Raw genomic sequence first — 8,608 nt, 5'->3', positions numbered from 1 at the left:
AGTTCCGGCCAACCTGCGCAAACAAATAATAGAGGGCAACTACATTAATCTCACACTCCTCCTCATGCCTTCCCTCCACCAACCACCCACAGACAGACATCTGCAAGACCATGAAGGGTGCCTCCACCCGAGAGGAAAGTCATCCACCCGTTCCAAAGAGCTCACACCGACCGAGTTTGCATACGTTTTCTCTCTTTACAGAGACGTCATGTGCTCCACCTTTCCTTCACGTCGCCAGGAACTGGACGACTACTTATCCAGTATCCTCAATCTGGCCCTCCGCTTCGGAGGCAACGGCTTTTACCTTTACCACATCCACTTCGCTTCCGAAGCTGCAGCTCGCCTTCATCAGTTCAACGAAGCCACATACTGGGGCACACTGGACACCGAACTGTATTGCCGCATCTTCGCCGCCCGCACAGCCCTAACATGCTCTTTGTGTGGTGCCCCATCACACCCAGCTTCATCCTGCTCCATTCCTGCCCACGCTGGGCCTCATTCCACCCGAGCAGATCTTCAGCTTTCTCCCGGTTGTCGTCAGCAGCACCGCCAGCACCCTTACTTCCAACGCACACATCATCCACCCCATCCGTCAGCATTCCCATAACCAAGGGCATCGATCATCATGCATCAAGGAGGCCGCTCCATTTGTAACAACTTTAACGACACCGGCTGCAATATGTCCAAGTGCCGCTTCCTCCATGTCTGCTCCTACTGCGGCGGCGGACACGCCCGCCCCGCCTGCCCGCACAACCCAACTTCGCAGAAACTAGGTGAGCATCTCTCTACACCTATCAACATTCCTGCTTTAGGGGTGGCACTTCGCAACCCCCCTAATCCGTGCTTCGTTAAGTTCCTCGTCAAAGGGTTCAGTGAAGGTTTCCACCCCGGCATTATTTCACTTCCGTCCTCATCTTTCGAATGCAAAAATCTACTGTCCGCCATAAACGAGCCGGAGTCAGTCGATCGCTTGCTCGCCAAGGAAATTAAAGAAGGCTTCATGATCGGCCTGTTGACTCATCCCCCCTTTCCGAACTTTCGAATCAGCCCCCTCGGCATTGCAACCAGGAAATACTCAGGAAAGAAACGTATCATCGTCGATCTCTCAGCGCCTCATGGCAGTTCCATCCCAAGCATCAATAGCCTGATTCCAAGCGAAGACTTCTCCCTTCACTACGCCACCATCAATCACACCATCACCCTCATTAAACTCGCCGGGAAAGGGTCGTGGCTCTCAAAAGCGGATATCACCAGCGCTTTCAAGGTTCTCCCTATTCACCCAGACTTCTGGCAATACTTCGGCGTCCGCTGGCGAGGTGCATACTACTTCGCAGTCAGGCTCACCTTCGGCTGCAAGAGCAGCCCCAAACTTTTCGATACCTTATCAGAGGCCCTCTGCTGGATTCTCTCCAACAACCACGGCATTCCTTTCCTCGTCCATCTCTTGGACGATTTCCTCATCATTACCCCTCCCTCATCGCCACCCGCTTCTGGCCTGTTCACCCTGACTTCCGTTTTCTCCGAACTCGGGGTTCCATTGTCCGCCGAGAAAACGGAGGGCCCCTCCACTTCCCTCGAATTCCTCGGAATCACTCTCGATACAGATCTCTTTCAGGCTTCTCTTCCAACCGAAAAGCTCAACTGAATCAGTCTTCTCATTTCCAATTTCCTCTTAGCCCCAGGCTGCACCAAACGCCAACTCCTCTCCCTCCTGGGCCACCTCAATTTTGCCATGCGCATTATTCCCCAAGGGCGGGCTTTCATCTCCCACTTGCTGTCCATCGCTTCCGCTGTTCCGTCTCTCTTGGGTCCCATCTCCCTAGACAACTCGAGCCGTGCCGAGCTTCGTTTGTGGCTCAACCTCCTTGCCACCTGGAATGGGATGACTTTCTTTTATGATGACCAACTGGCTCACCCCCACAATATCAATCTTTACACCGATGCTGCCCCTTCAATCGGTTTTGGGGGTTTCTACGATGGCAGATGGTTTGCAGCAGGATGGCTCTCAGAGCTTGCAAACGAATACTACACGGCTTCTTCCGCTCTCTACGAGATCTATCCCATCACAGTGGCCGCCATTCTCTGGGGCCTCGAATGGTCCCGCAAGTCCATTCTCATCTACTCAGACAACCTCGCAGCAGTCGACATAATCAATAAAGCACGCTCCAACTCCACATCCATCATGCCGTTCATGCGCCGCCTAGTCTGGCACTCAGTCATACATCAATACATCCTCCGTGCAGCACATGTCCCCGGTCACTCCAACACCATCGCTGACTCTCTTTCTCGTTTCTCATTCCAGAAATTCAGAAGCTTGGCCCCACATGCAGATCCCTCTCCAACACCGATTCCTCCTTATTCTGCGTTGACTTTCAACGTATAAACCCAGCCCTAAGACCTCTGATCGTCGAATCCCAGAATGCCATCATCAACAGCTTATCACCCACTACCTTAGCATCGTACTGGACCGCTTGGAGAAGTTTCTGTCAATTTCACATTAGACACAACATAACCTTCCCATCGTTTGACCTCATCACCCTGTCTAGCTACATTACCTACGCCCATTCCGTGATGGCTATAAAGACAGAGACCATCAAAGTCTATCTTAGCGGTATCAATTTTTTCTCCAAGCTCTTAACCGGCAGTCCAAGCCCAGCCTCTAATCATCCTCAGGTTACCGCTCTCCTTAAAGGACTTCTACGTCAAGAACCAGCCCAGAATCCACGCCGCCTTCCCCTTACTGCTAATTCGTTAGCAACATGTATCCACACCATCCGCTCCGGATACAGCACCCCCCATGTCGCTCGAACCCTTGAAGCCATGTTCTTACTTGCCTTTTGTGGCTTCCTTAGATGCTCCGAATTCACTGCGCCCACCATCCACTTCAACCCACGCCGCTACGCATGCATCTCCGACCTGTCTTTTTACTCTGACGACATCATAGTCTTATACCTGAAGCAAACCAAGACCAATCAATCAGGTTCACCAACACCAGTCTTCTACTTCAAAGACCAATCACCACTGAATACTTTCGAGACCCTGGCCAACTACTTGTCATTCCGGAAATCACAGAGCACGTCTTCGACAGATCCTCTTTTCGTGGTCAGGACACGTCGTCACCAGATTCTGGTTTCACCATCACTTCCGTCAGATACTCTCCTTATCTGGCATCTCTCCCACGCACTACTCGGATCACTCCTTTAGGATCGGAGCCGCCACTTCAGCCTCCCGCAACGGCATCCCAGAGCACCTCATACAGCTCATGGGCCGTTGGTCCTCCTGAACCTATCATCGCTACATTCGCTCCGATCTTAGCGACCTCAGATCCGCTCAGTCTCATCTCCTTAAGTAATCGGTTTTGGGGGTCCGTCGTTACCCGGGCGCTGCGGCGGATTCCCTACCAGCTTCCCCACAACGCATCGACCGAACCTCGGATCATCATTGCCATCACCATCGTCATCGCCATCATCATCGCCATCGTTATAATCATCATGTAACAAAAAAAATAAAAACTTCTACACTATTTTATTTTTTACAGCGAAAAGAGCTAAGTGTAGGATTATTATAACACCAACATGAAACATGCAGTCATAAATACAGTAGCTCAGCGAGAAGTTAACACACTCACTCACTCACTCACTCACTCACTCACTCACTCACTCACTAGAAAGAAATTGCAAGTACAGAGAAGCAGTAAGTCATGTGAGGCAACCAAGAATCAATTCCATAAATGCATTTTTCTCCTTTTTCCTTCATTCCTTCTACCACGCCTGGTGAAGAAGATGTTAGGGTTAATTGCTGGTGCTCTGTCACCTAAGCATTGACCTACGAGAAAGCATGTAATGTGTCAGTCTGGGATGTGGGCAATACGTAAAGATGAGAAATATTATTATTAGTATTGTCAAGTTGTTCACCTATACTCAAAAACACACTTCTTCCAAAAAGATTTCTATCACGTACAGTATGTACTCCTAGTAGTCCCAGTATTCCAAAATACATAACAAAAACAAATTTCACATCCATGTATTTTTAACAAGATAAGGCAAAAACCATATTCTGCTTGTAATAAAAAACGCATGAATGAGTAAGAAGTGAGTGCCCTCACTGAGTCGGGAATCAGATCCTGCCCCAAGTGGAGGAGTTCAAGTATCTTGGGGTCTTGTTCACGAGTGAGCGAAGAATAGATCGGTAGATCAATAGGCGGATCGGTGTGACGTCCGCAGTGATGCAGACTCTGCAACGATATGTCGCAGTTAAGAAGGAGATTAGTCAAAAGGCAAAGCTCTTGATTTACCAGTTGGTCTACATTCCTACCCTCATCTATGGTCACGAGCTGTGGGTAGTGACCGAAAGAACGAGATTGAGGATACAAGCAGTGGGAATGAGCTTCCTCTACAGTAGAGGTCACTAACAGGCGGACTGCGGTCCGGGTCCAAACCCAGAAGCCGTCCTATGCGGACCCAGACCTATGATCAATAAATTACTTACGCGTTAAATCGACACGTACCCTACGCCGTAGGCTCTGCGTTGGTGTAACGCGGAACCATAAATCAGCCTTTAGTCACCTCGTCTTCACACAGGAAGATATAATTTAAGTACACCACGGTTATTTACTCCAATTCCTCATCATTTCAATTCTTATGTTACAAGACAAATGAATCATGTTAACTGTAAAGAAATCACAACACTGAATTTTCACAAATGGCAACTTTATTGTTAAAATATATAAATAAAATGTATGCACTATTGCTGGCTCAAGGAAGGACCGCGCATCTTCTGAATGTGTTGTTGAACAGCTCCAGGTGCATTGCTTGGAAGATCTGAAACCACAGAAGAAAAATGTATTACGGTTAATAGAGCCGCCGGCTCCCCCGGAGCCCCGAACCCGGAGCCCCCGGGTTCGGAGCTCCGGGCTCGGAGCTCCCCCGGAGCCCCCGGGTTCGGAGCTCCGGGCTCGGAGCTCCCCCAGAGCCCCCGGGTTCGGAGCTCCGGGCTCGGAGATCTGGGTTCGGAGCTCCGGGCCCGGGGCTCCTTGACGGTCTGGTCCGTGAGCAGCTCCGGCAGCTCCGTATGCGGCCCCGGTGCTCCGGAGCTAAGCTAAATACTTAGCCCATGCAAAGATCATACAAATATAAATAACGTAAAAAATTAACGTCACTTACCGCTGACTCGTGTGCAGTTGCCGGGTCCGTGCTGTTGGAACTGATCCTTTTATGAGGGTAAATGTTGATGCAAAACCTCATTTTAACTGTCCCTCGCTGTTGAAACCGGTGGAAAACAGTCACCGCTGCTGAAGCAATGGCTGAAGCTCCAGCCGGCGGAGAGAGCTGGTTGTGGGCATGGTTTCAGCAGCGGAGGCCGACCTATGGAAATCTGCTCCTGTCGTGACGTCACGACAGGAGCAGACTCTAAACGGCTCAAAAAAATCACATGACACTGGGGGATTCTGCCGGGCGGGGGTCACAGACCTTGCAGAAATTCATGGGATTTCATCTCCCCTGTGTTGGCAGGGTGAGGGGAGACCACTTTATATATGTTAAAACAAGAAAAAACTTGTTTTTCATAATAGGTCCCCTTTAACCAGCGCAGCTTTCCTAGTATTTACGGCATTTGTTTAGCAGACTTTTCAGACCATTTGCATACAAGTTAAGCCATACCACATGATGCTGCTCAGCCAATCGATTCTGTGTAAACAGCTTGACTAGAGATGAGAGGCGCTTAACAGGTTTAAAGGGAAGTTAGCGATAGAGGGAGATAACACGGAGATACAAGTGAGCCAGAGACAAGAAGAAAGACAGAGAGACAGCTGAGCGGTAGACGGGGAGAGGACACAGAGAGACGAGAAAGTGGGAGGCAGGAGAGAAGTCGGAGAGACGAGAAAGTGGGAGGCAGGGAGAGAAGACGGAGAGACAAGTGAGCGGGAGACAGGAATAGACGATTGAGCGGCAGACAGAGACTAGTAATGGCGCTCGCTAAGAAGAGAAAAGTGGACAGTGAAAATAGAGCTTTCAACCCGGAAAGGACACATTCACTTCTCTTCTTCAGTTTTCCCACTGGGAGCACAAAACCATTGTGTTGACAGAATGTTTCAAAAAACAAGATCTTCTTTATTACAGCCACGAAAAAATTGCACTGCACTGAGGCAGGGGAAGAAAAACACATGAAAAAGTAACAACAGAAAATAACTGCAATGCAGGAGGGAAAAACTGGTTAACATAAAACCCTCTTACGCAGGCAACTACGCAGGAAAAAACAACAGAGATCTGACAGGTAATCAAAATACAAAAAAATGTTAATAAGATGGTTTACTAGTAAGTAACCTGGGAAGAAGTGCTGAACACTGGCTCAGACCGAAACATGCGGAATTGAATTATCTGGCGTCGGATAGACGCCACAGGCAGTCTTTTAACATTCCCTGAAGACGAGGTGCAGGTGTGGGAATCAAGCCACACCTACCAGCTGCCTTCAGGAAAGAAAAATATAACAATCCAAAAACAGAAACCTATCATAATGGATTAAACCTGTGTGAAACATGGATGTAAGTTACAGTGTCATTTTATAAAGTCTACACATTTTTTAGAACTTCTTACAAACAAAAACTGTGAAGGTCAGTGTGTTTGGCCATGTGAGTGGCCTGAAGGCAAATGGGACATTAGCATTATCAAATTAAGTAGAAACTCCATGTATTCCACACTTTTTGTGATTGTTCATTTTAATATTTTAAGTGTGTCTCACATCAAACTTAATTGGAAATAGGCTTCTGCTTTGAAGTCACCTGTCTGCGCAGTAAGATGAAGTGATGGCAAACAGTGACTCAGGTGTAAGGAAGTAAACAAGGGTGCAGCCAGTCAACCTATTTGATTTCTTTTTGAACTTTTTGTGCGGTGGAAGCCAACAAATTCATAAATTGATTAAAATGAGAAGAAGCTTGTGGAAAATGAGGACAAAATGTTTTTCACTGGCAATGTGTGGAGTGACGGCTTCAATATCTGTACAGAGATATGTGTGGATAAAGGGTCAGACCCAGTAGTGGTGAACCGTGACATGACTGACTTCACTGAAGCACATTTCATCCAAACCTATCTTGCCAGTGCAGAATTGTGACATTAATCTCATAACATTGACATCAAGTCCTGATGAGTTGCAACCTGACAGTTCAGATTAAAGCCAAATTGGACAGACAATCCCCACAAAAATGAACTGTTTGCTAGGTGTGTGAACTTGCCTTTGTTTACTGACATTTTTTTTATTGGACACTGACTGCTGGGAAGAATTTCTTAAACGTGTTCTTGCTTTTATTTTCCCATTTTCCTCCTACAAACCCTTTTTTTATCAAATCATTCTGAAATGCATGTATATGTGACAAACATTATGTATACGCAGATAGCCTTGAGCTTGGATGCAAAAGGACACATTTATACACATACAGTATGCATTAATGAACAAACTGTGGTTATGGAAATGGAGCATTCTCTGAGGAGTCAAGGTTTCCCATCTTTTTCGAAGTGAGATGAAGCTTGAGTAGACAAAAAAAAATAGCTCTCCGACAACAAACAAGATCCATTTGATTTGTTTCACCTAGCCATCAGGAAAATATCATGAACACACAAAGAAAAAACACTCTTGGCAGATTTGAGGACTGGAAAGTAACCTTAGATAATTGTGTTATATAATTGAGAGGAAAACCTTGGCATCTTTCAGTCCATTATCACTCCTTGTAATATGGCTCTCACTTGCTGGAGGAGTTTGCAGAGACAGATACCTTTCCTTATGACTTACCTGTCTCTACCTTGTCTCCCAAGATTTGCCTCTATTTGTTTGCATTTTGTCTCTGTCTTCCTTTGCTTCTGTCATATTTCCGATCCTCGCTACGTCCTGCATTCAAAGGCAAATGTGGGAATGTAGTTGAAGTCACTTCCGGATGGATGGACCGAAGATTCTTCATCTTCGTTTTTCTGGTTAATTGATGTTTGCTACTATGAAAGAGGATGGAAAGGTTTTGACCTACACTGTAACAATTTGCAAACTAATTTCTCGCTTATTCTGTGCGTCTTTGTTCAAATTAACCTTAGCATGAATGTTGCTGCTACTGTCTGATCAGGAGTTGATATAGAGTAACCAAACAAATGATATGAATGAATTGCTCTACTAACTTGTACTCTGTTTACGTATATAAATTCCCAGTTTAATTTCAGTTCAAGACAAAACAGTTCAGAAACTCTTTCAGAAATTCAAGCTTCTAAAGCACAAAGGATATAGAAGTTGGACTGGTCTTCTTAATATTGTCTCTTCTGGTGTGCGTACAGTCCTGTGAACAGCTCCTTCACCATCCAAATCACCCAAATCTGATGTGGCATATACTGTAGGTCAGATCACCTTCCCTTATTGTAGTGGTGCGTGTTGTCCTCACAGTATGGGCAGAACTATACTAGTAAATGTTCCCTTTTCCAACAATTCCAGAACTCTTGAAGAAGCTGCTGCTGATATTTCCATCTGCGTGTTAGCTTCTCTTTAGTGGAGCTTGAAGTTTGTCCGGCAGTCTGAGAAGGTTTAGTTGGTAATGTAGAAAGTCTCATCCCGATCAAAAAGCAAGCTGGTGTTCGTGGCT

General features: G+C 46.6%; 1 pseudogene; it reads left to right on the top strand.

Moving 5' to 3' along the window:
* Nucleotides 1-625: 625 nt before the first annotated feature.
* LOC133442510 (uncharacterized) lies at nucleotides 626-2,383 on the top strand (annotated as a pseudogene).
* Nucleotides 2,384-8,608: the final 6,225 nt, after the last annotated feature.

The sequence above is a fragment of the Cololabis saira genome, chromosome 4, assembly GCF_033807715.1.
Source record: "Cololabis saira isolate AMF1-May2022 chromosome 4, fColSai1.1, whole genome shotgun sequence".
Classification (NCBI taxonomy): Eukaryota; Metazoa; Chordata; class Actinopteri; order Beloniformes; family Belonidae; genus Cololabis; species Cololabis saira.
The sequence above is the reverse complement of the archived record's forward strand: the minus strand, read 5'-3'. Positions and strand labels throughout refer to the sequence as shown.